At 48.5% G+C, this 25,717-nt stretch overlaps 1 protein-coding gene across 3 annotated transcripts in view; it reads right to left on the bottom strand.

Moving 5' to 3' along the window:
- The window catches only part of VPS33B (VPS33B late endosome and lysosome associated), a 252,332-nt gene that overhangs the window by 53,842 nt on the left and 172,773 nt on the right, over positions 1-25,717 (bottom strand). The gene's annotated exons all lie outside the window — the stretch shown is intronic.

Raw genomic sequence — 25,717 nt, 5'->3', positions numbered from 1 at the left:
AGCTTAGCTCTGCCGCCATTGGGAAAGGTAACTTGAGCTGCAGAGAGAAGCAGCCGCCGGGGACACGTAACTTAAGCTGCAGAGAGAAGCAGCCGCTGGGGACATGTATAATCAGAGCTGCTGCCCAGTGAATAGGACATACAGCCTGGGACATACAGTGCTTTGCTAAAGTATTCACCCCCTCCCTTGACCCCCTTGGCTTTTTACCTATTTTGTTACATTACAACCTGTAATTTAATTTTTTTTTAATCTGAATTTTATGTGATGGATATGCACAAAATAGTCTAAGTTGGTGAAGTGAAATGAGAAAAATGTATATAAAAAATAATTTTTATAAATAAAAATTTGAAAATTGTCATGTGCATATGTATTCACCCCCTTTCCTATGAAGCCCCTCAAAAGTTCTGGTGCAACCAATTACATTCAGAAGTCACATAACTAGTGAAATGAAGTCCACCTGTGTGCAATCTAAGTGTCACATGATTTGTCAGTAAAAAAAAACAACACCTTTTCTGAAAGGCCCCAGAGGCTGCAACACCACTAACCAAGAGGCATCACACCATGAAGACCAAGGAGCTCTCCAAACAATTCAGGGGCAGAGTTGTTGAGAAGTACAAGTTAGTGTTGGGTTTTAAAAAAATATCCAAATCTTTGATGATCCCTCGGAGCACTATCAAATCCATCATCTTAAAATGGAAAGAACATGGTACCAATACAAACATGCCGAGAGAGGGCCGGCCATCAAAACTCACAGACCGGCCAAGGAGGGCATTAATCAGAGAGGCAGCACAGAGACCAAAGGTAACCCTGAAGGAGCTGCAGAGTTCCACAGCAGAGACTGGTGTATCTGCGCATGTGACCACAATAAGCCATACACTCCATAGAGCTGGGCTTTATGGAAGAGTGGCCAGAAAAATAGGATTTTAATTACCTACCGGTAAATCCTTTTCTCGTAGTCCATAAGGGATATTGGAGGAGACTTAGTACGATGGGTATAGACGGGGTCTAAAGGAGCCAGTGCACTTTAAATTTTCTTGACTGGGTGTGCTGGCTCCTCCCCACTATGCCTCCTCCCACAGGCAGTTATAGGTAAAAATGTGTCCGAAAGAGAAAGGACATATATGAGAGAAGGAAATATGAGAACAAAGAGTGGTGAGATAGCAGCACACCACGAACATATAACGACCAGCAACAGCTGGTAACAACAACAGCTGAACAGGTAACCACAGAAAAGAGAACCTGTAGAAAAGTCAACGCACTGAGGCGGGCGCCCAATATCCCTTATGGACTACGAGAAAAGGATTTACCGGTAGGTAATTAAAAATAAGATTTTACTCACCGGTAAATCTATTTCTCGTAGTCCGTAGTGGATGCTGGGAACTCCGTAAGGACCATGGGGAATAGACGGCTCCGCAGGAGACTGGGCACATCTACAGAAAGATTTAGGACTATCTGGTGTGCACTGGCTCCTCCCCCTATGACCCTCCTCCAAGCCTCAGTTAGGACACTGTGCCCGGAAGAGCTGACACAATAAGGAAGGATTTTGAATCCCGGGTAAGACTCATACCAGCCACACCAATCACACCATATAACTCGTGATAGGAACCCCGGTTAACAGTATGATAACAAATGGAGCCTCTGAACAGATGGCTCGCCATAACAACCCGATTTTTGTAACAATAACTTTGTACAAGTATTGCAGACAATCCGCACTAGGGATGGGCGCCCAGCATCCACTACGGACTACGAGAAATAGATTTACCGGTGAGTAAAATCTTATTTTCTCTGACGTCCTAGTGGATGCTGGGAACTCCGTAAGGACCATGGGGATTATACCAAAGCTCCCAAACGGGCGGGAGAGTGCGGATGACTCTGCAGCACCGAATGAGAGAACTCAAGGTCCTCCACAGCCAGGGTATCAATTTTGTAGAATTTTGCAAACGTGTTTGCCCCTGACCAAGTAGCAGCTCGGCCAAGTTGTAAAGCCGAGACCCCTCGGGCAGCCGCCCAAGATGAGCCCCCTTCCTTGTGGAATGGGCTTTTACAGATTTAGGCTGCGGTAGTCCACCGCAGAATGCGCAAGCTGAATAGTGCTACAAATCCAGCGCGCTATAGTCTGCTTAGAAGCAGGAGCACCCAGCTTGTTGGGTGCATCCAGGATAAACAGCGAGTCAGTTTTCCTGACTCCAGCCGTCCTGGAAATATTAATTTTCAGGGCCCTGACTACGTCCAGTAACTTGGAATCCTCCAAGTCCCTAGTAGCCGCAGGCACCACAATAGGTTGGTTCAAGTGAAAGACTGATACCACCTTCGGGAGAAAGTGAGGACGAGTCCTCGCTCTGCCATATCCATATGGAAAGTCAGGTAAGGGCTTTTTCATGACAAAGCCGCCAATTCTGACACATGCCTGGCCGAAGCCAGAGCCAACACATGACCACTTTTCATGTGAGATATTTCAAATCCACGGTTTTAAGTGGCTCAAACCAATGTGATTCCAGGAACTCCAAAACCACATTGAGATCCCAAGGTGCCACTGGGGCACCAAAAAGGGGCTGAATATGCAGCACTCCCTTACAACGTCTGAACTTCAGGCTGACATCCTTCCTGGCTTTGATCAGGATAAGAATGACTTCCTCCGGAATGCCTTTTTCACTCAGGATCCGGCGTTCAACCGCCATGCCGTCAACGCAGCCGCGGTAAGTCTTTTAACAGACAGGGCCCCTACTGCAGCAGATCCTGTCTGAGTGGCAGAGGCCATGGGTCCTCTGAGATCATCTCTTGAAGTTCCTGGTACCAAGCCCTTCTTGGCCAATCCGGAACAATGAGTATAGTTCTTACTCCTCTTTTTCTTATTATCCTCAGTACCTTGGGTATGAGAGGGAGAGGAGGGAACACATAAACCGACTGGTACACCCGTGGTGTCACTAGAGCGTCCACAGCGATCGCCTGAGGTTCTCTTGACCTGGAGCAATATCTTTTTTATTGAGGCGGGACGCCATCATGTCCACCTGTGGTCTTTCCCAACGGTTTACCAGCATTTGGAAGACTTCTGGATGAAGTCCCTATTCTCCTGGGTGGAGTCTGCTGCGGAAGTCTGCTTCCCAGTTGTCCACTCCCGGAATGAACACTGCTGCCAGTGCTACCCCATGATTTTCCGCCCAACGGGGAATCCTTGTGGCTTCTGCCATTGCCCTCCTGCTTCTTGTGCCGCCCTGCCTGTTTACATGGGCGAGCACCGTGATGTTGACTGATTGGATCAGTACGGCTGGTTTTGAAGCAGGGGCCTTGTTTGGGTTAGGGCCTTGTAAATGGCTCTTAGCTCCAGAAAATTTATGTGAAGTGAAATCTCCTGTTTTGACCACAGTCCTTGGAATTTCACTCCCTGTGTGACTGCACCCCAGCCCCGAAGGCTGGCATCCGTGGTCACCAGGACCCAGTCCTGTATTCCGAATCTGCGGCTCTCTAGTAGATGAGCCCTCTGCAGCCACCACCGCAGCGACACCATGGTTCTTGCCGACCGGGTTATCCGCTGCTGTATCTGGAGATGGGACCCGGACCATTTGTCCAACAGGTCCCACTGGAAATTCCTTGCGTGGAGCTTTCCTAATGGAATTGCTTCGTACGAAGCTACCATTTTTCCCAGGACTCGTGTGCATTGATGTACCGACACCTGTCCCGGTCTTAGGAGGTTTCTGACTAGAGATGACAACTCCTCGGCTTTTTCCATTGGAAGAAACACTTTTTTCTGGTCTGTTTCCAGAATCATTCCCAGGAACAGAAGACGTGTCGTCGGGACCAGCTGTGACTTTGGAATTGAGAATCCAGCCCTGCTGTTGCAGCACTTCCCGAGAAAGTGCTACCCCCTTACCAACTGTTCCTTGGAGCTCGCCTTTATCAGGAGATCGTCCAAGTACGGGATAATTAAACTCCCTTCTTGCGAAGGAGTATCATCATTTCGGTCATTACCCTGGTAAAGACCCTCGGTGCCGTGGATAATTCAAACGGCAGCGTCTGGAACTGATAGTGACAGTCCTGTACCACAACCTTGAGGTACTCCTGGTGAGGAGGGCAAATGGGGACATGCAGGTAAGTATCCTTGATGTCCAGAGAGACCCTGTAATCCCCCTCGTCCAGGTTCGCAATAATCGCCCTGAGCGATTCCATCTTGAACTCGAATCTTTTGTTATATGAGTTCAAGGATTTTAAATTTAAGATGGGTCTCACCGAACCGTCCGGTTTCGGTACCACAAACATTGTGGAAAAGTAACCCTTTTCCTGTTGAAGGAGGGGTACCTTGATAATCACTTGCTGTGAATACCGTTTTTGGATAGCCACCAACACTGCCTCCCTGGCAGAGGGAGTTGCCGGTAAGGCAGATTTTAGGAAACGGCGGGGGGGAGACGTCTCGAATTTCAGCCTGTACCCCTGAGACACTGTTTGAAGAACCCAGGGATCCACCTGTGAGAGAGCCCACTGTGCGCTGAATCTCTGAGAGGGGCCCCCACCGTACCCGGGTCCGCCTGAGCAGCCCCAGCGTCATGCTGTGGACTTACCGGACGCAGGGGAGGACTTCTGCTCTTGGGAACTAGCTGTGTGCTGCAGCTTTTTCCCTCTACCTTTTCCTCTTGGCAGAAAAGATGAGCCTCTAGTCCTCTACTTTTCTGGGGCCGAAGGGACTGTACCTGATACTACAGTGCTTACTTTTGCTGTGGGGTAGCTTGTGGCAAAAGTTTTGACTTCCCAGCCGTAGCTGTGGAAACGAGGTCTGAAAGACCATCCCCAAACAGTTCCACCCCCTTATAGGGCAAACTGCCATGTGCCGTTTTGAATCGGCATCGCCCGACCATTGCCGAGTCCATAACCCCCGTCTGGCGGCAATGGTTTTACATATCGCTTATTAGTGATGCCAGTCGGCAAATATCCCTCTGTGCATCACGCATGTATAAGACAGCGTCTTTTATATGCTCTATTTTCAGCAAAATATTGTCCCTATCTATAGTATAAATATTATCCGACAGGGAATCTGACCACGCAGCTGCCGCACTGTACATCCATGCCGAGGCAATAGCAGGTCTCAATATAATGCCCGTGTGTGTGTATATAGCTTTAAGGGTAGTTTTCTGCTTTCTATCAGCAGGTACTTCAGGGCGGCCGTATCCGGAGACGGTAGTGCCACCTTTTTTAATCAGCGTGTAACCGCTTTATCTACCCTAGGGGGTATTTCCCAACGTGACCTATCCTCTGGCGGAAAAGGGTACGCTGCTTAGAAATTATCAATTTCTTATCGGGGGAAGTTTAGAGCCCCTGATGACATTTGAGACGCTTGGACAGGCACAAGCTGAGCAGCCGGCTGTCCTATGTCGTCAAACCTTTTATGTAAGGAGTTGACACTGTCACGTAATTCCTTCCATAAGTCCGTCCACACCGGTGTCGACCCCGCAAGGGGGTGACATCCCATTCACAGGCATTTGTTCCGCCTCCACATCATTATCCTCATCATACATGTCGACACAGCAGTACCGACACACAGGGAATGCTCTGACAGAGGACAGGACCCCACAAAGCCCTTTGGGGAGACAGAGGGAGAGTATGCCAGCACACACCAGAGCGCTATATACCACAGGGATATCACTATACAGAGTGTTTTTCCCTTATAGCTGCATAATATATTTATACTGCGCCTAATTTGTGCCCCCCCCCCCCCTCTCTTTTTAACCCTTTTCTGTAGTGCAGGACTGCAGGGGAAAGCCAGGGAGCGATCCCTCCAGCGGGGCTGTGAGGGAAAATGGCGCCAGTGTGCTGAGGGAGATGGCTCCGCCCCTTTTTCAGCGAGCTTTCTCCCGCTATTGTAAAAGTTCTGGCAGGGGTTAATAAACACCTATATAGCCCCTGGGGCTATATATGGTGTCAGTTCGCCAGCCAAGGTGTTAATATTGCTGCTCAGGGCACCCCCCCCCCCAGCGCCCTGCACCCATCAGTGACCGCAGTGTGTGGTGTGCATGAGGAGCAATGGCGCACAGCTGCAGTGCTGTGCGCTACCTTGGAGAAGACAGAAGTCTTCAGCCGCCGATTTTCCGGACCACCTTCTTGCTTCTGGCTCTGTAAGGGGGACGGCAGCGCGGCTTCGGGAACGGACGACGAGGTCGGGTCCTGTGTTCGATCCCTCTGGAGCTAATGGTGTCCAGTAGCCTAAGAAGCCCAAGCTACCACCACTTAGGTAGGTTCGCTTCTTCTCCCCTTAGTCCCTCGGTGCAGTGAGCCTGTTGCCAGCAGGTCTCACTGAAAATAAAAAACCTAACATATACTTTCTTCCTAGGAGCTCAGGAGAGCCCCTAGTGTGCATCCAGCTCAGCCAGGCACAGAAATCTAACTGAGGCTTGGAGGAGGGTCATAGGGGGAGGAGCCAGTGCACACCAGATAGTCCTAAATCTTTCTTTAGATGTGCCCAGTCTCCTGCGGAGCCGTCTATTCCCCATGGTCCTTACGGAGTTCCCAGCATCCACTAGGACGTCAGAGAAATCCTATTTTCTCTAGCATCCATAAGGGATATTGGGGGAGACTTGGGGGGTCATTCCGAGTTGATCGTAGCAGTGCTAAAAGTTAGCACAGCTACGATCATCTTTCCTGACATGAGGGGGGACGCCCAGTACGGGGCTAGTCCGCTCCGCATGTCAGTGCTAGCCCCCCTGTAGTAGTGCAAAGGCATCGCACAGCGGCGATGCCTTTGCACTTCAAGAGTAGCTCCCGACCAGCGCAGCTTTAGCGTGCTGGCCGGGAGCTACTCCTCGCTCCCTGGCCCGCAGCAGCTGCGTATGACGTCACGCAGCCACTGCGGCCCACCCCCCGTTCGGTCCGGCCATGCCTGCGTTGGCCGGACCGCGCCTACGAAACGGCGGGCAAATGCCGCCGTTTCACCCCCTCCCGCCCGTCGATTGCCTCTGCCTGTCAATCAGGCAGAGGCGATCGCTGTCCTACTATGGCCTTCGGCCGTCCCGCATGCGCAGGCACACTACGGCGCAGACGCATGCGCAGCAGGGACCTGTTTGCTCTGCTGCGTTAAAACGCAGAGAGCGAACGGGTCGGAATGACCCCCTTAGTACGATGAGGACATCCCAAAGCTTCCAGAACGGACGGGAACGTGTAGAGACTGCTGCAGCACCGCCTGCCCAAACTGGGTATCCTCTTTGACCAGGGTATCAAACTTGTAGAACTTGACCAAAGTGTTCTTCCCTGACCAAGTAGCAGCTCGGCATAATTGCAAGGCCGAGACTCCAAGGGCAGCCGTCCAGGAAGATCCCACCGATCTTGTAGAGTGGGCCTTCAGAGACTTATGAACAGGTAAGGCTGCTGACACACAGGCCTGTTGGATAATAAGCCCTAGCCAACGAGCAATAGACTGCTTCGAAGCAGGACAACCCTTTTTCTGCACATCATAAAGCACGAACAAGGAATCAGTTTTTCTGAGCCGAGCCGTCCGCATGATATAGATCTTCAAGGCTCGCACAGCATCCAATGCCTCCGGAGGAGCAGAAGAACCAGAACCTGACGGCAGAAACTGCTGTCTAGTCTGGAGCTCCGCTCTGTCCTCGTAAAAGACCAAGTATGGACTTTTACACAATAAGGCCCCCAATTCTGAGACACATCGAGCAGAAGTCAGGGCCAGTAACATCACCATCTTCCATGTGAGGTACTTGTCTTCTACCGTCAGCAGAGGTTCAAAACAGGAGGAGGACTGTAGAAATGTCAACATTACACTAAAATCCCAGGGTGCCGTAGGCGTCACAAAGGGAGGCTGTATGGCAGTACCCCTTGCAAGAAGGTCTGAACTTCTGGCAACACTGACAATTTCTTCTGGATGAAAATGGAGAGAGATGAAATCTGGACCTTAATGAAACCCAGATGTAAGCCCTTATCCACACCAACCTGCAGGAAATGCACAAAGCATCCCAAGTGTAACTCTGCAGCTGGATACATGCGTTCCTCGAACCAAGAGACATATCTCCTCCAGATATGATGATAGTGTTTTGACATCACAGGTTTCCTGGCCTGAACCATGGTAGCAATAACCTTTTTGGAAAGGCCCTTGTAAACTAGGATGATCCACCCAACCTTCATGGGTAGTCTGGGTAGATGAACAGACCTTGTTGAAGAAGGTCTCTTCTTAGTAGTAGAGGCCAAGGGTCTTCGACGGATATGTCCAGAATATCCGCGTACCACACCCTCCGAGGCCAATCCGGGGCAATCAGAATTGCCTGGACTCCTTGATTTCTGATTCGCTTGAGTGCCCTTAAAAGCAACGGAATCGGAGGAAACAGGTAGACCAGCCGGTAAGGCCAAGGCATCATCAGTGCATCTGCTGCCCTTGCTTGAGGGTCCCTGGTGCGTGGCAATACCAGTGAAGCTTTTTTTTTTTAACTTGAGTAATTTTTTTTAATTTTCTTTTTTTTGCAAGGGAACCAAAAAGAACATAGAAACAAAAGTAAAAAAAACAAACCAACACAAAAACATAGAGAATAAACAGATACAATCCATGTCACAATGTCATAAACATATCAATAAAAAGTGCCGTGTTTATATCAATACATAAGGGTTTTGTGATCATTAATCTCTCATACAGTATTAACAATCAGAGAGTTGAGCTGGAGCTGCCACAGCCGTAGCTAGACGGGAGGCGTTCCACCTGTTCCACTTATTGAGATAATGTGGCAGGGTCCCTCTAGACCTATGTGTAAACCTTTTGTGTCCAGATACCACGTTTACCAGAGCCCGCCAGTTGTATAGGTTAGGAGGGGAGACAGCAAACCAGTTACGCGCTATAATCACCTTCGCTAAGGAAGTCAAGCAAAGAACATATTTATAAAGTATCGGACAGTAGGTTTCCTCTAAATATAGGGCAAACATACACAATTTAGGAGAGAAAGGGGGTAACGTCGGTTCTGTAATTAGTAAGTCTGACCAAATCGCTTCCCAGAAAGCATACACAGTTGGGCATAACCATAATAAGTGCCAGAAATTCGCTCCAGAGGCACCACACCTCGGACATGTATCATTAGGCTGCAGCCCCGCTTTAAAAAGAGAAACTGGAGTTCTATACGACCTATGAAGAATAAAGAAGAAGACTTGTTGATATCTGATACATGGAGTAGTATACTTAAGAGAGCACAACACCTGGAGCCACTGGTCATCTTCAAGCGGACCTATGTCCTGCTCCCATTTAAGTTTAAGCGGGTCAAAAGACATTCGTGCAAATGTGATCATTAAGGCTAGCATATAAAGTGGAAACTTGGTGTCTCGTTCCCAGGTCCACAACCAATTCTTTAATTGGCGAATTAGAAATGGTCGGAGATGAAACCCCAAATTGTGCCTGCACTGCATGACGGAGCTGTAGGTAACGATAAAAGGATTTATTGGATATACCAAGCTCCTCCTGCAGTTGCGCAAAAGATTTGAAAACACTATTATCATATAGCTGTGAAATTGTTATAAGGCCCGCACCAATCCATATATTATCTTGTGTGAGATGCAATAGCTCCCTATATGTTGTGTTAAACCAAAGGGGCGTATCGGGATCTGTATCGCTCCAGTCATAAAAAGAGTGAGCCAGTCGCCATACAAGTAGCGATTGACGGAGTAGAGGGGGAAGACCAGAAGTAGAAGAGGCTGAAAGATGGAACTGAACAGGGGAGAAGTGAGACCCCACACACTCGGCAAAGAATCTCACAAACGTGGGACTATCCCTATTTAAAATCCAATTCGACAAATGTACAAGTTGGGCAGCCAGATAATAAGCGCTCATATTAGGAAAACCCAATCCTCCAGCAGATTTAGCCTTAACCAGAGCTCTCAGGGCAACCCTAGGCGTCTTGTTACCCCAAACAAATGAAGAGAGTACACTATCGATGCCAGAGAATACCTTCTTAGGAATATAAACAGGGGAATGTTGTAATAGGTAAAGAAATTTCGGTTGGCTCACCATTTTAATTAGATTAATGCGACCCGTGACAGTAAGGGGAAGCTTCTTCCATACATGGACCCGACGCTTCAGATCCTCCATGACCTGGTCTATGTTATGATGTACAAAAGTTGTGACATCAGGAGTGATCCAGACACCAAGATATCGAAAGCGGAGGGTCCACTGCAGTGAGCAAACAATAGGTAACGGGTCAGGGATAATACCAGATAAGGGGAGGACATGAGATTTATTCCAATTGATAGACAAGCCAGAATAGAAGCCAAATGTGTCAACAATATTCAGGAGGGAGGTCAGGGAAACATCGGCATCATTGAGAAACAAGAGCATATCATCAGCGTACAATGCGATAACATCCTCCTGTCCATCAATAGTAATGCCCCTAACAGCAGGGGACATTCTGACAAAACTCGCCAGTGGTTCTATAGCTAGGGCAAAGAGGGCAGGGGACAACGGGCAGCCCTGTCTAGTACCACGATATAAAGCGAAGGGGGACGTAACAAAACCATTGACAGATAGACGAGCCATAGGAGAGGAGTAGAGCAACTGCAACCATCGTATAAATTTGGGGCCAAAAGCAAATTTTCTAAGGACTTCCCACACGTATCCCATTCCACGGAGACGAATGCCTTAGCGGCGTCCAAGGAAACCACCACGGCATCCGATCCCGATTGATCCCCCCTCTGCAGATGACAAAACAGCCGCCTCAAGTTTTGTAGGGTAGACTTGCCTGGCATAAACCCTGTCTGGTTATCATGAATAAGCGATGCTATAACAGTATTAAGTCGAATCGCCAAAATCTTGGCCAAAATTTTTACATCAGTGGATAGCAATGATATTGGGCGGTAGGAGTCTGGGACCGTAGGGTCCTTACCTGGCTTAAGGATCACTACAATAAGAGCTTCCGACATAGAAGGAGGCAAACAACCACCCTCCAGTAGAGCGTTAAAAAGATTTAGAAGGTAAGGGCCGAAATATTCACGATACTGTTTATAGACCTCAACAGGTATGCCGTCACTACCCGGGGCTTTCTTATTGGGGAAGGAGGCAATAGCCGCCTCAACCTCCTCAACAGAGATACCACTATCGAGAAATTCAATAGCTTGTTGTGATAATTGGGGCAAATCAACACCAGAGAGGTACTGTTGTAATTGACCTGAGGTATAAGTGCTTCTAGAAGTATATAACGAGGAGTAAAAGGACTGGAAAACTTGGGCTATCTCAGGGGTAGTATAGACTATTGCTCCTTGGGGGTCACAAATCTTTTGAATGGATCCTCCAGCTCTCTCCTCCCGCGCCAGAAAAGCTAAATAACTACCGCCTGTGTCCGACTGTGAATAGAGGGCATGTTGCGAGAAAAGCAATTTACGTTTGGATTTATCTAGTAAGTGGTCAGACCAGGCCTTCCTCGCCATATCCCACTTCCAACGGTCACTAAGGGTTTTGGTACGAAGATAAACAGATTCACTTTGGGAACAGGCAAGCTCCAGGCGTGATTCCTCTTCCCTACCAGATTTCTTAACAGAAGCAATGCGCTGTATAAAAGAGCCCCTCATCGAAGCCTTAAATGCATCGTGCTTAATAAGTGGGTCTAAACAATTTATATTATGTGTTTCGAAGTCCCTCCACTCATGAACCAGGGCGTCATGATCAGTCAGCAAGGTCAACCATAAGGGGTTTAGCTTCCACACTTTGGCTCCACAGGCAGGTATCGTATCTAGGACCACTAGCAAGGGCGAGTGGTCCGAGATCCCTCTCTGTAAATATCGGACATCAACTATTCTAGGGGTGAGATCAGGGGAAACCAAGGCCAAATCTATCCTTGAAAAGGTATGGAAACTGGCTGAGTGGCAAGAGTATTGCAACTGCAGAGGGTGTCTTAGCCTCCAAACATCTACGAGCTCAAGTTCAGTAACCAACCGCGCAAAAGGCGTAGGGGAAGGGGAAATAGAGGGTAAAGAAGGTGGACGCTCAGACCACCTATCCAAACCTCCATCCAAAACATTATTAAAATCGCCTATGCAGAGGATCGGCGCTGAGGGAGAGGTAGCAATAAATGCCATAGCATGACGAAGCACCTCATTACTGTAAGGGGGGGGGGGGCATAGACAGCAAGTATATGAAGAAGTGTGCGGTTAACATAAGCCCTGAGGAAGACATATCTACCATATTGGTCAATTTGACTATGGACCAAGTGACAGCTGACCGACTTCCTTATCAAAACCGAAACCCCTCGAGAATTAGTGGAAAAGGTAGAATGATATGACAGACAAACCCAAGGCCTCCTGAGAGCTAAGGTCCTAGTACTAGACAAATGGGTTTCAGAAAGACATATAATATCTGCTCTATACTTCTGTAGTTGAGACAAAACGAGAGCACGCTTAATGCGGTCATTCAGGCCCCTCACATTCCAGCCGAGTATGCGGAGCCCATCAACCCCTGTAGCCATGAAGAGAAGAAAGAAGGGACTGAAGGAGAATAAAATCAAGGTGAGAATACAGAGGATCAGAAGAGACGAAGCACCGAAGAGAATAGAGGCACACAGTAAAGAGGAACCTGCATTGGAGAAAAGGAAAAATCAAAAGGGCCCTGATGGCACCCCTCCAGCAAACAAATATGTCATAGAGAAACCACAGAATATACACAGTGGAATACGGAATCACGTGGCAGTTCAAGAAAAAAAACAAAAAATGACAGTGACACAGGCATTAATATACAAACAAGAACAAAAACAAAACAGCCCAACCACCCCCCACCCTGTATATCTATTACAACCTAGATACACTTGGATCCCCAAAACAATCCTAACTAAAGCGAAAAAACTAAAACAGCCCCGGGGTATAGAGACAAACTATACCTCTATAAAAAGCTATATCCTAGCATTCAGCTCCGAAAACTAAAACAGCATCCCCGCTGTATGGACAATGAAAAACTGTACATCGCTGTGAGAAGGAACCCAGCATATATTGTAACGCCTAAAAAGAATAGCAAGAAAGAACTCCGAAATATCAGAACACAATGAAAAATCAACTAATCAAACGAGGTATGCGGTCCAGCCAGGCCTCCACTTCCTGAGGGGTGTTAAAGAAGTGTGTAGAGCCATCATGCACAACCCGTAAGCGCGCCGGAAGCAACATGGAGTACTGCAGCTGTCGGTCACGAAGCCTCCTCTTCACGTGAAGAAACTGCGGGTCTTTTGGACATCCACAGCGAAATCCGGATAAACAGATATAGTTTGGCTGTCAAATTTTAAAGGCCCCTGAGTGCGGGCCAGCCGGAGGACCGCATCCCGGTCTTTGTAGTGTAGAAAGCGGGCTATGAAAGTACGTGGAGGTGCACCCGGGGGAGGAGCCCTAGCGGACAGCAGTGCCAGATTAAGGTCCACATGGGCCTGGAGCTGAGATTTATGAAGGGCCTATTGTTTGTGCCGCAGGAGGAGTGATCAGCATGGTGGGGGTATGAGTACTGATGGGGGGGCATGACCAGTGTTGTGGGTGTGTGGTCTTAACAGGGAGTGTGGTCTACCATCTGTCTTCAACCATTTCAAACTCACACCCCTCTGGCTTATATGAAGCATATATCCTCCTGTTATATTACTGATCATTGCATACCCCCCCCCCACACACTCACAAATAATGGTTAGAGTGCATTGACAGAGACATACACCTCAAAATTTATAATTTTCCAATATCTATCTGTAAACATAGTGCAGAAGATGAAAACATAAGAAATACAAAATAAATATTAAATAAAACTAAAATGTGACCTGCATTTTATGCAAATGCTACTGCAAAGACCTTCCTTTGTGTACAAGTATGCATCTGAATGTGCAAGGACTAAGACGCCCACTGTCAGTGTCTGTAGATGCTGTAACACTGCTTGGTGCTTCTTTAGACACTATTATTGGTCGCACCGTCGAAACTTGCACAAGCCCTTGGGTAAGTGCAGATTTTCCAATTTGAGTGTGGCCTCCAATGTTAACAATGAATCGTCTGTGTATGAAACCACTTTAGCATCATGTACGCAACACGCCCATTAGACGGACCATTTTTGTGCCCATTAATAGCCACCTCCCAGTCACTGCCCAGGAATTGGATACACATTGGAGGGAATTCAATTAGCATTGCATGCACGTAACTCCCACTTTAAGTGCCTGGAGCTATAATATCTAGTACTGGTCCTCCTTACACATTATGCCACACAGAATGAGCCAAAATTCACAATATGCCACACAGTGTGAGCCAAAATTCCCACAGAATGAGCCAAAATTGATATTATGCCACACGGAATGAGCCAAAATTCACATTATGCCACACGGAATGACGCAAAATTCACATTATGCCGCACGGAATGAGCCAAAATTCACATTATGCCATATAGTATGAGATAAAATTCACATTATGCCACATGGAATGAGCCAAAATTCACATTATGCCACACGGTATGAGCCAAAATTCTCCTTGGGAGAGTGACAGCAGGGACATAGAGAGGGACACGGAGAGTGATAGAGGGACAGGGAGAGTGACAGAGGGACATACGAACAGGGAGAGTGACAGAGGGACATAGGGAAAGGGAGAGGGACAGGGAAAGTGACATAGGGACAGGGAGAGTGACAGGGGGAGTGGCAGAGGGACATAGGGACAGGTAGAGTGACATGGAGAGTGAAAGAGGTACATATGGACAGGGAGAGTGACAGCAGGGACATAGAGAGTTACAGATAGACAGGAAGAGAGACAGAGGGAAATAGGGACAGGGAGAGTGACAGCAGGGACAGAGAGAGGTACAGAGGTACAGAGAGAGAGACAGAGGGACATAGGGACAGGGAGAGTGACAGCAGGGACAGAGAGAGGTACAGAGGGACAGGGAGAGAGATAGAGGGACATAGGGACAGGGAGAGTGACAGCAAGGAGATACAGTAGGGAGAGGTGGGCAGCGGTGAGGAGAAGGAGGCTGTGGTCAGTTGTGGTGCGGAGGAGGCTATGGTCAGCAACAGTGCAGAGGAGGAGGCTGTGGTCGGTGGCAGCGATGTGAAGAAGGAGGCTGTGGTTGGCGGTGCGGAGGATGCGGCGGCTGCTGTGGCCTTCAGTGTGGCTCTGGCTGTGAAGCCCCCCTGCATCCAGTCTGCCTATCATTTCAAATCTGTCGCGGACCAGCAGCCAATCAGGAGCGGCTGCTCCTCATTAGCTGCCGGCTTGAGAGCTCCAATTGGCGCTTGAATAGCGCCAAATTTGAAATGATCGCGGCGGGGGCCTTCAGCAGTCAGTGCACGAAGTGTTGGTATGCCATAGCAGTATATACCGACCCACATTGAGCACTGTATATACCCTCTTGTGTATACACATAAATACATTATACTGTGACCAATGCACCAGCACACACAAGGCTGCACCAGCACACACAGGGATACACTGAACTGCAACAGCACATACAGGGTTACACCGCACTGCTCCAGCACACACCGTACTGCACCAGCACACATGGTTACACCATATGGGCAGCACACACAGAGTTACACTGCACTGCACACACCATACAGTGGCAGTACAAAGGGTTTCACCACACTGCTCCAGCACACAAAGGGTTACAACATACAGTGACAGCACACAGGGCAAATCCATCGAGTTGAAGCACACACTGGGTTACACCCCACTGTGCACCAGCACACACAGGGTCAATATGTACAGTGGCAACACACACAGCATTTGCGCAGACCCACAAATGCAAATAATCAGGTATTACGTACATCTCTGAATCAGGCCCTGATGTTCTTAAATCACCATACAGATGTGTCTTGCTGCAGCCATACTGCTTTTAGAAGTGTGCTGTAGCGGGACCACAATGCGAACGCAGTGAATCATGCCACGCTTGTTTGCATTGCTGCCGGGTCCCACTGAAGTGAATGGAAGGCGGGTGCATGCACATACCAGCTTCCAATCATATCTATGGCATAGCGGGAATGTGCGATTGTACGCGCCCAGCTATGCCACGGTATGCTTGCTGCGATGCGTACACATTACAGCAAGGACAAAAAGGCACACATCTGTATGCTGCTTTACAGACAACTTCAGGGAATACAACCAAGTAGGGAAAAATCAGCTGTCCCACTCACCAATTCTGGGTTGCAGAGATCCAGTGCTGTAGTTGGTCCAGTAGACTGCACACCAAACCATAGGTTCTTCGGATGGCTGGCGGGGCAGAGCTTAGAGCAATCAGGGGACACCCACACTGGTGACACAATTTCAGGTGACCAGGAGTGGGGTTTATCACGACTGGGGGCGGAGCTAAGTGAGACCAGGGTGGTCCACTCTGGAGACACAGCTGTTCAGATGACAAGGAGCAGAGCTAAGTATGGCCAGGAGGCTCCCAGCCTCCCACACTGTTGGCAAAGAATTGCATGGCCGGGGGCGGGGCATATCGCGCACAGGGGGTGGAGCCTAGTGCGACCAGGAGGCTCTATCACACTGTTAGCACAGCATCGCAAACCGGGGGCGGGGCTTATCGTGCACCGGGGGCGGGGCCTAGAGTGGCCAGGAGGGTCACATATTGGTGGCAAATCCTCGGTTGGAGGTGGACGGAGCTTAGCACGGCCAGGGGCGGAGCATAGATCTGCTGCGCTCCGGTGATCGGCGGCCAGGAACTGGGGTATGTGTGTACGATGTTTGGGGCAGCCAGGTGATAATGTGCTGGGCTGGTGGTCACAGTAGTGACAGGAAAAACACTTTTTCCTGTCAATACTACACTGCATTGTATCCTCTGGGCCTATTTTCATGGGAGGCCTGGAGCTGCAGCTCCATCCGCCCCATTGTTAATCCGGCCCTGGCGGGCAGACGGTGCACCCTTTCCATGGAGAACTGAGGACTGAAGTCATCACGGTTAAACAATTGAAGGAGCCATTTCTCAAGGAATGATTCCGGAGAAGAGCCTTCCGCCCTCTCCGGGAGGCCAACAAAACGCACATTATTACGACGAAGCCTTCCTTCAATGTCAGACAGTTTCGCTTTTACTGCCGACATCTGGGTAGTGAGACTGGAAACCGTATCTTTAAGAGGGTTGGTGAGGTCTTCCAAATCAGAGATACGGTGCTCGGCTTCCCCCACCCGTTCACGTATTTTTTGCATATCATGCCTGATCAGGGTAATATCCACCTGCACCTGGCCGATTTTGTCCATAACTCGCTCTTCAGACGTAGATATGGCCAGAAGAATCTGTTGAATTGACTGGGACGTGTCGTCAGGCTGAAGAGAGTTCCTGGAAGGTGAAGGAGGGGATGGGGGAGCAGCACCTCGGGAAGGTCGAGAGGAGGATGGAGAATCCCTCGCAAATCTTTCAAGCTTGGAAGCCGCAGCGGTATTGCCCCTACGAACCATAATGCAGTCCAAGAGGAGTACAGTGGGCAGGTAAAAGCAGTATTAAAAAAAAAAAATGTAGAGGTCAGGTGATGGAACACCCTCCACTATACTTAGGAGGTGTTTTAAATCAGGGATACAGTAAAGGGGAGTACAGGGTAGCACAGTCCCCAAAATAAACAGTCACCAAATGGAGGAGAGAGATTGTGCATTCACCAGATCCTGCAGGGATCTTAAGTTTCCACTGACAGGACAGTGCAGGGAGTGCAGAGTCAGTACAGGCAGGCACAGACTTCCAGCAGGCTCAGCCAATGGATTGCAGAGCCCCTCCAGAAAGTATGCAGCAGGTCTCCGTATACAGCGGTCTGCGGCCCGCCGAACACAGTGTGCAGGAGTACAGGGCAGTGGAGAGCAGGCGGGAGCAGAAGCGTCAGAGGCAGCGGGTATCGCGCTGGAGAGGAGCTCCGATGTAGCGCGCTGCCAGCCTCCGTTCACAAGCCCCAAGATGGCGCCGCACTTCCGGTCAGACGGAGCCAGGGAGACTGAGCGGCGCAGACCTCAATGAGTCCAGCGGCAGCACCAGGCAAGGTAACACGCCGGGAGACCCCTCAAAACGGGCAGGAGAGGATGCCAGGCAGGGTGAGCGGGGTCAGGGACGTTCAGCAGCGGGGAAGCTAGGATAAACGGAGGATATTAGACGGAGCTCTCTCACCTAGCTCCTTACAGCATGCTCGGCCAAGCCACGCCCCCACCAGTGAAGCTTTTTATTGAGATGAGAAGCCATAATGTCCATCTGTGGGCAGCCCCACCGGCGGATTATCTTCTGGAACACTTGCTGGTGGAGACCCACTCCCCCGGGTGGAATCATGACGACTCAGGAAATCCACTTCCCAGTTGTCTACTCCCAGAATGAAGATTGCAGACATTGCTCTTGGATTTCTTTCTGCCCAGGAGTATTTTTGACACCTCTCGCATGCAGGCTCTACTTTTTGTCCCTCTTTGCTGATTAATGTACGCCACTGCTGTGGCATTGTCCGACTGTACCTGGATCACATGATCCTTGAGCAGAAGAGAGGCCCAAAGCAGAGCAATGTAGATAGCCCGAAGTTCCAGAATGTTGATCGGAAGGAGGCTTTCGTGGGCTGACCACCTGCCCTGGAACTGCGGCCCTTGGGTGACAGCTCCCCATCCTCTTAGACTCGCATCCGTCGTGAGGAAGGTCCAATCCTGAATCCCGAAACTCCGGCCCTCCAGGAGATTGGATGACTGCAGCCACCACAGGAGGGAAATCCTGGCCTGAGGCGACAGCCATATCGTGCGGTGCATCTGAAGATGGGATCCGGACCACTTGCTCAGGAAATCCAGCTGAAAAGTTCTGGCATGGAACCTTCCATATTGGATCGCCTGGTAGGAGGCGACCATCTTGCCCAACAATCTTATGCAAAGATGTATGGACACTCGAGTAGGTTGGAGCACCATGCGGACCATCTCCTAAAGTGTTCTCGCCTTGTCCTCTGGTAAGAACACCTTCTGGGCCACAGTATCCAGCAACATCCCCAGGAACAGGAGCCGCTGAGTCGGCTCCAGGTGGGACTTCTGTAAGTTGAGGATCCACCCATGGGGTGACAGAAGATGGATAGTGCGGTAGATATGGAGCAACAAAAGCTTCCTGGATCTTGCTTTGATCAGAAGATCGTCCAGGTAAGGAACAACATTGACTCCCTGGACCTGGAGCATCATCTCCGCCATCACCTTCGTGAACACCCTCGGAGCTGTGGACAGGCCGAAGGGTAGTGCCTGGAATTGGTAGTGATTGTCCAGCAGGGCAAACCTCAGGTACGCCTGATGAGGCGGCCAAATTGGAACATGGAGATAGGCGTCCTTGATATCCAAGGAAACCATGAATTCCTGGTCTTCCAGGCCCGCAATCACTGCTCGCAAGGATTCCATTTTGAACTTGAACACCTTCAGGTAAGGATTCAAGGACTTTAAATTAAAAATGGGCCTTACCGAACCGTCCGGTTTTGGCACCACAAACAGGTTGGAGTAATAACCCTTGCCTTGTTGTGGTATTGGTACTGGAACAATGACGTGGGACTGGACCAACTTTAGGATGGCCTGTTGTAACGTAACCCGCATATCCTCCAAAGCTGGTAAGCTTGATGTGAAAAATCGTTGGGGAGGAGCACTGTCGAACTCCAGCTTGTAGCCTTGAGAAACGAGATCCCTGACCCAGGTATCCTGGCAGGAAGCCTCCCAGACGCAGCTGAAGTGACGCAGTCGAGCTCCCACCTCGAGATCCCCTCGGGGTGGGTGGGCACCGTCATGCTGAGGCCTTAGTGGAAGCAGAACTGGTGGTCTGTTCCCGAAAGCTGGTGCTGGCAGGTTTTCTTGACTTACCTCTGGTGCCTGTAGCCGCATTGGAGGCATCTCTGGCTGCTTTTTTCACATGAAACAGAATCAGATAATAATGGAGAGAATCTGGTGTGGCATACACTGCACAGCTTGTGTTTACCCATGTTTCACAGTAAGCACAATAACATACACATACACACAGACAGTAATATTTGCAAGCCTGCCCTACTGTATGTGAGAGGAGACAGAGAGAAGACACCAGCACACCCTTTAGCTGCACAGCCCCAGTGTGGTTGTCCGCGTACTTATCACAATAAACACTAATAAATTCTGTCCTTCAGAGGACCCAGATAGTGTACAGTAGCGGCTCTGCCCCTTTGCTACACCCTGTACCAGTTTTCCAGCGTGTTTTTTGAGGCAGGAAGCGCTGTGTGTGCGCTGTCTGTGGCTGCATTAAGCAGAGGAAGGTGCCAAAATGCCTCTGGTCCCGTTCTGAGGTAGCCCCCCCCCCCCCCCCCAATGGCGCCGGAGCTACAGTGAATATTTATACTGGCAATGTCTCCGTTTTGCTTAAAAACATCACACAAGTGCTAGTTCAAGCTGTTGTTAGCCAGTTTACACAGGGGGCTCTAGTGGGACCCCCGAGAGGGTCCCGTATGCCGTGTCCGCATTCAGCCGCACTTTACCGGGGGACCCCCCTAGCAGGGCCTCCCAGTTTGTACTCACCACAGATGTCACCTTCAGGCAGTGTTAGGGGTGTGCTGCGTGCTGCGGCTGCGACAGCCAAGGCGCAGTGCCCCGCTGAGCAACAACACCTCAGGGCTGTGGTCCCCTAGCGGGGAAGCGGCTCTGCACCTCGCAAGGCTGGTGACCGCCCCCCCCTCCCCCCCCGAACTCCCACGGTGCAGGTATGCTGTTGCCCAAAGAGAATACCAAAAATAACAAACAATAAAGAGAAATTGAAGAAAACTCTCTGGAGCTCAGAGATGTGCATCCTTTCCTGAGGGTATTTTATTGTAAACTGTTTGTGGGAGGGGGCATAGAGGGGAGGAGCCAAAACACACAGTGAAGAAAATTTAACGTGCACTGGCTCCTTTGGACCCCGTCTATATCCATCGTACTAAGTCTCCCCCAATATCCCTTATGGATGCTAGAGCAAAAGCCATTACTTAGTGTTAAAAATAAGAAGGCATGTTTTGAGTTTGCCAAAAGGCATGTGGACGACTCCCCAAATGTATGGAGGAAGGTGCTCTGGTCAGATGAGACTAAAATTTTAATTTTCGGCCACCAAGGAAAACGCTATGTCTGGCTCAAACCCAACACATCCCATCACCCCAAGAACACCATCATGCTGTGGGGATGTTTTTCAGCAGCAGGGACTGGTAAAACTGTTTTGAGTCGAGGGTAAGATGGATGGTGCTAAATACAGGGATATTCTTGAGCAAAACCTGTTTCAGTCTACCTGTGAATTGAGACTGGGACGGAGGTTCACCTTCAAGCAGGACAATGACCCGAAGCATACTGCTAAAGCAACACTCGAGTGGTTTAAGGGGAAACATTTAAATGTGTTGGAATGGCCTAGTGAAAGCCCAGATCTCAATCCAATTGAGAATCTGTGGTCAGACCTGAAGATTGCTGTTCACAAGCAGAAACCATCCAACATGAAGGAGCTGGAGCAGTTTTGCCTTGGGGAATGGGCAAAAATCCCATTGGCAACATGTGGCAAGCTCATAGAGACTTATCCAAAGCGACTTGCAGCTGTAATTGCCACAAAAGGTGACTCTACAAAGTACTGACTTTAGGGGGGTGAATAGTTATGCACGCTGAAGTCTTCTGTTATTTTGTCCTATTTGTTGTTTGCTTCACAATAAAAACAAACAAACAACGGCCCTCATTCCGAGTTGTTCGCTCGCAAGCTGCTTTTAGCAGCATTGCACACGCTAAGCCGCCACCTACTGGGAGTGAATCTTAGCTTAGCAGAATTGCAAACGAAAGATTCTCAAAATTGCGAATAGAAATTTCTAAGCAGTTTCTGAGTAGCTCGACACTTACTCTGCCACTGCGATCATTTCAGTCAGTTTCGTTCCTGGTTTAACGTCACAAACACACCCAGCGTTCGCCCAGACACTCCCCCGTTTCTCCAGCCACTCCCGCGTTTTTCCCAGAAACGGCAGCGTTTTTTCACACACTCCCATAAAACGGCCAGTTTCCGCCCAGAAACACCCACTTCCTGTCAATCACACTACGATCACCAGAACGAAGAAAAAACCTCGTAATGCCGTGAGTAAAATACCAAACTTCTTAGCAAATTTACTTGGCGCAGCCGCAGTGCGAACATTGCGCATGCGCAGTTTGCGGAAAATCGCTGCGATGCAATGAAAAATAACAAGCGAACAACTCGGAATGAGGGCCAACATCTTCAAAGTTGTAGGCATGTTCTGTGACTGAAACCTTCAAACAATCCATTTTAATTCCAGGTTGTGAGGCAACAAAACATGAAAAATGCAAAGGGGGGTAAATACTTTAGCAAGGCACTGTATAAACATATCAGATCCATGGAGTCCCAGTGTGTCCTGCTATATGATGTATATCAATGAAAAATAATTTTGAAAATATTGATAATAATGACAGCGACCACTAAAATTGCTCTTTTTATGGTATACTGTTTTTTTAAACATTTTTAATAACTATTTTTTTTATAAATTTGTGTTTATAAGTTTCAATGCAGAAGGATGTATATCTGAAAGTAGATCCTTAGGGTGAGGAAGACAGTTCTATGAGTGGATGGAGAAAATTCGATGTTATGGCACTCTTTTTTTGTATGTAGATTTGGAAATGCTGGATACATTGGTGCAGGAGAGAAAGGGCCCCTGTGTAGCAATAGAGTACTCGTAATATTGATCTAATATATGCTTACAAGGCTCCTAGCAACAGATCACTATTACCAGTGATCTATTAATGTAGCGGTAAAGGGGAGAGTTGGACTGATTCTGCCCTGCTACAATGGTGTTAGGAGGCCCTGGTGACCCATTTTGTTTTTTTTCTTTATGAATTCTAATACACACAAATGCAATATCAGTGCAAAAACATAAAATACACATAAAAACAGTGTCGCTCCATAAGATAATGTAACTCATTCATTCAATAAAAGAAGGGTCTACATCAGTCACAAGTACTGTATACACAAATAGGGACAAATGTAAAAGGAGTGCGATTTTGCACAAATGTGCGAATTTATCGTTAAACTCGCGTATTTTGCAGACTAGACCAATGTAATGTGGTTCGAATGCGAGTAAACTAGCACATTTCTGACCTTACTAAAAACTTGCACATGATAACTCACATCCAGACGTTTTCCAATACAACAGATCTCAGGCAATATAATGCAATGCGAGTTTACACCAAAACAAAGATTCACATATTCAGAATGCTTCTCCCGAGCTAAGTAAAATATATTCTCAATGCCATATAAAAATCTAAGTATTGGCACCAATCCCACAATGAAGGTGGCAAAGATGAGCGGCAACAAACTGGGATCACTGCTCAGGCCGCGTTGTTCATATGTTATATTTATATATATATATATATATATATATATATATATATATATATATGAATGTTTGAATGTGATTATAGCCAAAATTCAGGTCCAGTCAGGGCAGATAAACCCAGAAACTCTGATACCAATGCTATAACTGGATTACAAAATCAGTGGGCATTCCCACCAAATGTGGGCTGTTGGGGTGCGTGGTGGCACGATCGCGTCATCGAAGCTCCATCCCCTCCCGCTAACCAGTGCAGAAAAAACAGGCATTGTATAGTGGAGGGGCAGGGCTGCGATGACGTGATTCAGCATAAATCGGGTCCTCTCGGACCACCCACTTTTTGGTGGTGCAAGCAGTTGGAGGGGGATGTAAGAGACCTGCCCACCTTTCTGGGGGGCCGGGAGCATCACCAGATTTTTGGGAGCCTCCCGGCCATTCCGGGAAGGTAGGCAAGTATGCCTTGTACTGTGTTTCCACAACTTCCATACTGGGGAACCAAGCACTGGTAGCCTGATATACTTTCTCCCATTTGATCTAAATACCACTAGAAGTAGATTCCAACCCAAGAGTATATTGAAAGACTGGACTAGCAGGTAGGTGGGTAGTCAGATGTATTTGATAGATGGCAAAAAATAACATGCAATGAGGCAGTGGAATGAATTCACATAGCCTCGAAAGGAGTCATGTTTCTGTTAAACTTGGCAGTGGCAGACTTGTAGGTAAAACCAGTAATCCTGTGTGGGTAAACCTACGTCAGCATTTAATGGGGATCATTCCGAGTTGATCGCTGGCTAGTTTTAGCAGCCGTGCAAACGCTATGCCGCCGCCCACTGGGGAGTGTATTTTAGCTTAGCAGATGTACGAACGCATGGGCAGCTGAGCTCTGCAAAAACAGTTTGTGCAGTTTCAGAGTAGCTCTGAACCTACTCAGCGCTTGCGATCACTTCAGCCTATTCGTGTCCGGAATTTGACGTCATACACCCGCCCAGCGAACGCCCAGCCACGCCTGCGTTTTTTCAGAAAAGCCTGTGTTTTTGCAAACACTCCCTGAAAACAGTCAGTTGACACCCAGAAACACCCCTTTCCTGTCAATCTTCTTGAGGCTGTCAGTGCGACTGAAAACTTCGCTAGAACCTGTGCAAAACAACAACGGGCTTTGTACCCGTACGACGTGCGTGTGCATTGCAGTGCATACGCATGTGCAGAAAAGCCGTTTTTTAGCCTGATCGCTGTCCTGCGAACAACTGCAGCTAGCGATCAACTCGGAATGACCCCCAATGTCCCAAAGGACTTAAATACAATGCCAGATACCAGATGACCAGAAGGATGCGGTCTGCCCCAAATTCCCCGGAGTGAAAAGGGGGTTGTCCACAATGGGAGTAAGCAGAGATACCACTGAGGAAATACCAAGTTTGGTACAGTGACAAAGGAGGACCCACCATTGGGTGATCAGTGTGAACCACTCTGGAGCACCACGGAAAGACATTGATAAGAAGACTTGTGTAAAAAGACTTCAAGTCCACTCATTGTTTTTCCCCAGACCGCCTTGTCCATTATAGTACCCTACTTAAAACTGATGCCTGGCAGTAAGCAAAAATCACAGGCAGCAGTCTACCTCCCTGGGATTTCTATTGAAGTAGCACCTGATGCTTGAACCTGGGCCTCCTGCCTCCCCGCAAACTCACAAATGACATTATGTACAGCTGATAAAAAAAGAGGGGGGGGGGGGGGGGGAGCCCTATAGGAATTGTTTGAAACAAGTACAGGAGTCTGGGGAGTACATACATTTTTACTATGTTCATTCGACCTAACCACATGAATTTCTGTGGGAGCCACTGAGTCAATTTAGTACACAACTTGCCTTAGCATAGCAACATGGTTCAAAGTGAATAGTTGACTAAGTTTATTCTATATCTGTATACCTAGGAATTTTATATGGGGTGGGTGCCATTTCAATTGGAAAGAACCACTAAGGGCTGAGACAGTCTCCGCAGTGGCAGTGACATTAAGGGATACGGATTTTGAAAAATTAATTTTAAAATTACACCGTAGGCTAAAGCGGTGGAATTCTTGTAAGAGATTTGGATAGGATGTCACCGGCTTTGTAAACCCTGTCAGTAAATCACCAGCTAAAAGAGCAAGACAGTGGTCCTGTTCACCTACCCGCAGACCAGATATATTCGAATTAGCCCTAATCGCCCTTGCCAAGGACTCCATGCATAGCGCATGGACCAAATGGTGAGAGAGGGCATCCCTGGCGCGTACAGTTCCCTGGTGACATTTTTGCAGTGAACCCCAAACAGAAATAATAAGATTTTACTCACCGGTAAATCTATTTCTCGTAGTCCGTAGTGGATGCTGGGACTCCGTAAGGACCATGGGGATTAGCGGCTCCGCAGGAGACTGGGCACAACTAAAGAAAGCTTTAGGACTACCTGGTGTGCACTGGCTCCTCCCACTATGACCCTCCTCCAGACCTCAGTTAGGATACTGTGCCCGGA

This window comes from Pseudophryne corroboree, chromosome 6 (genome assembly GCF_028390025.1).
Source record: "Pseudophryne corroboree isolate aPseCor3 chromosome 6, aPseCor3.hap2, whole genome shotgun sequence".
NCBI lineage: Eukaryota > Metazoa > Chordata > Amphibia > Anura > Myobatrachidae > Pseudophryne > Pseudophryne corroboree.
This window is presented reverse-complemented; position numbering and strand designations above follow the sequence as displayed.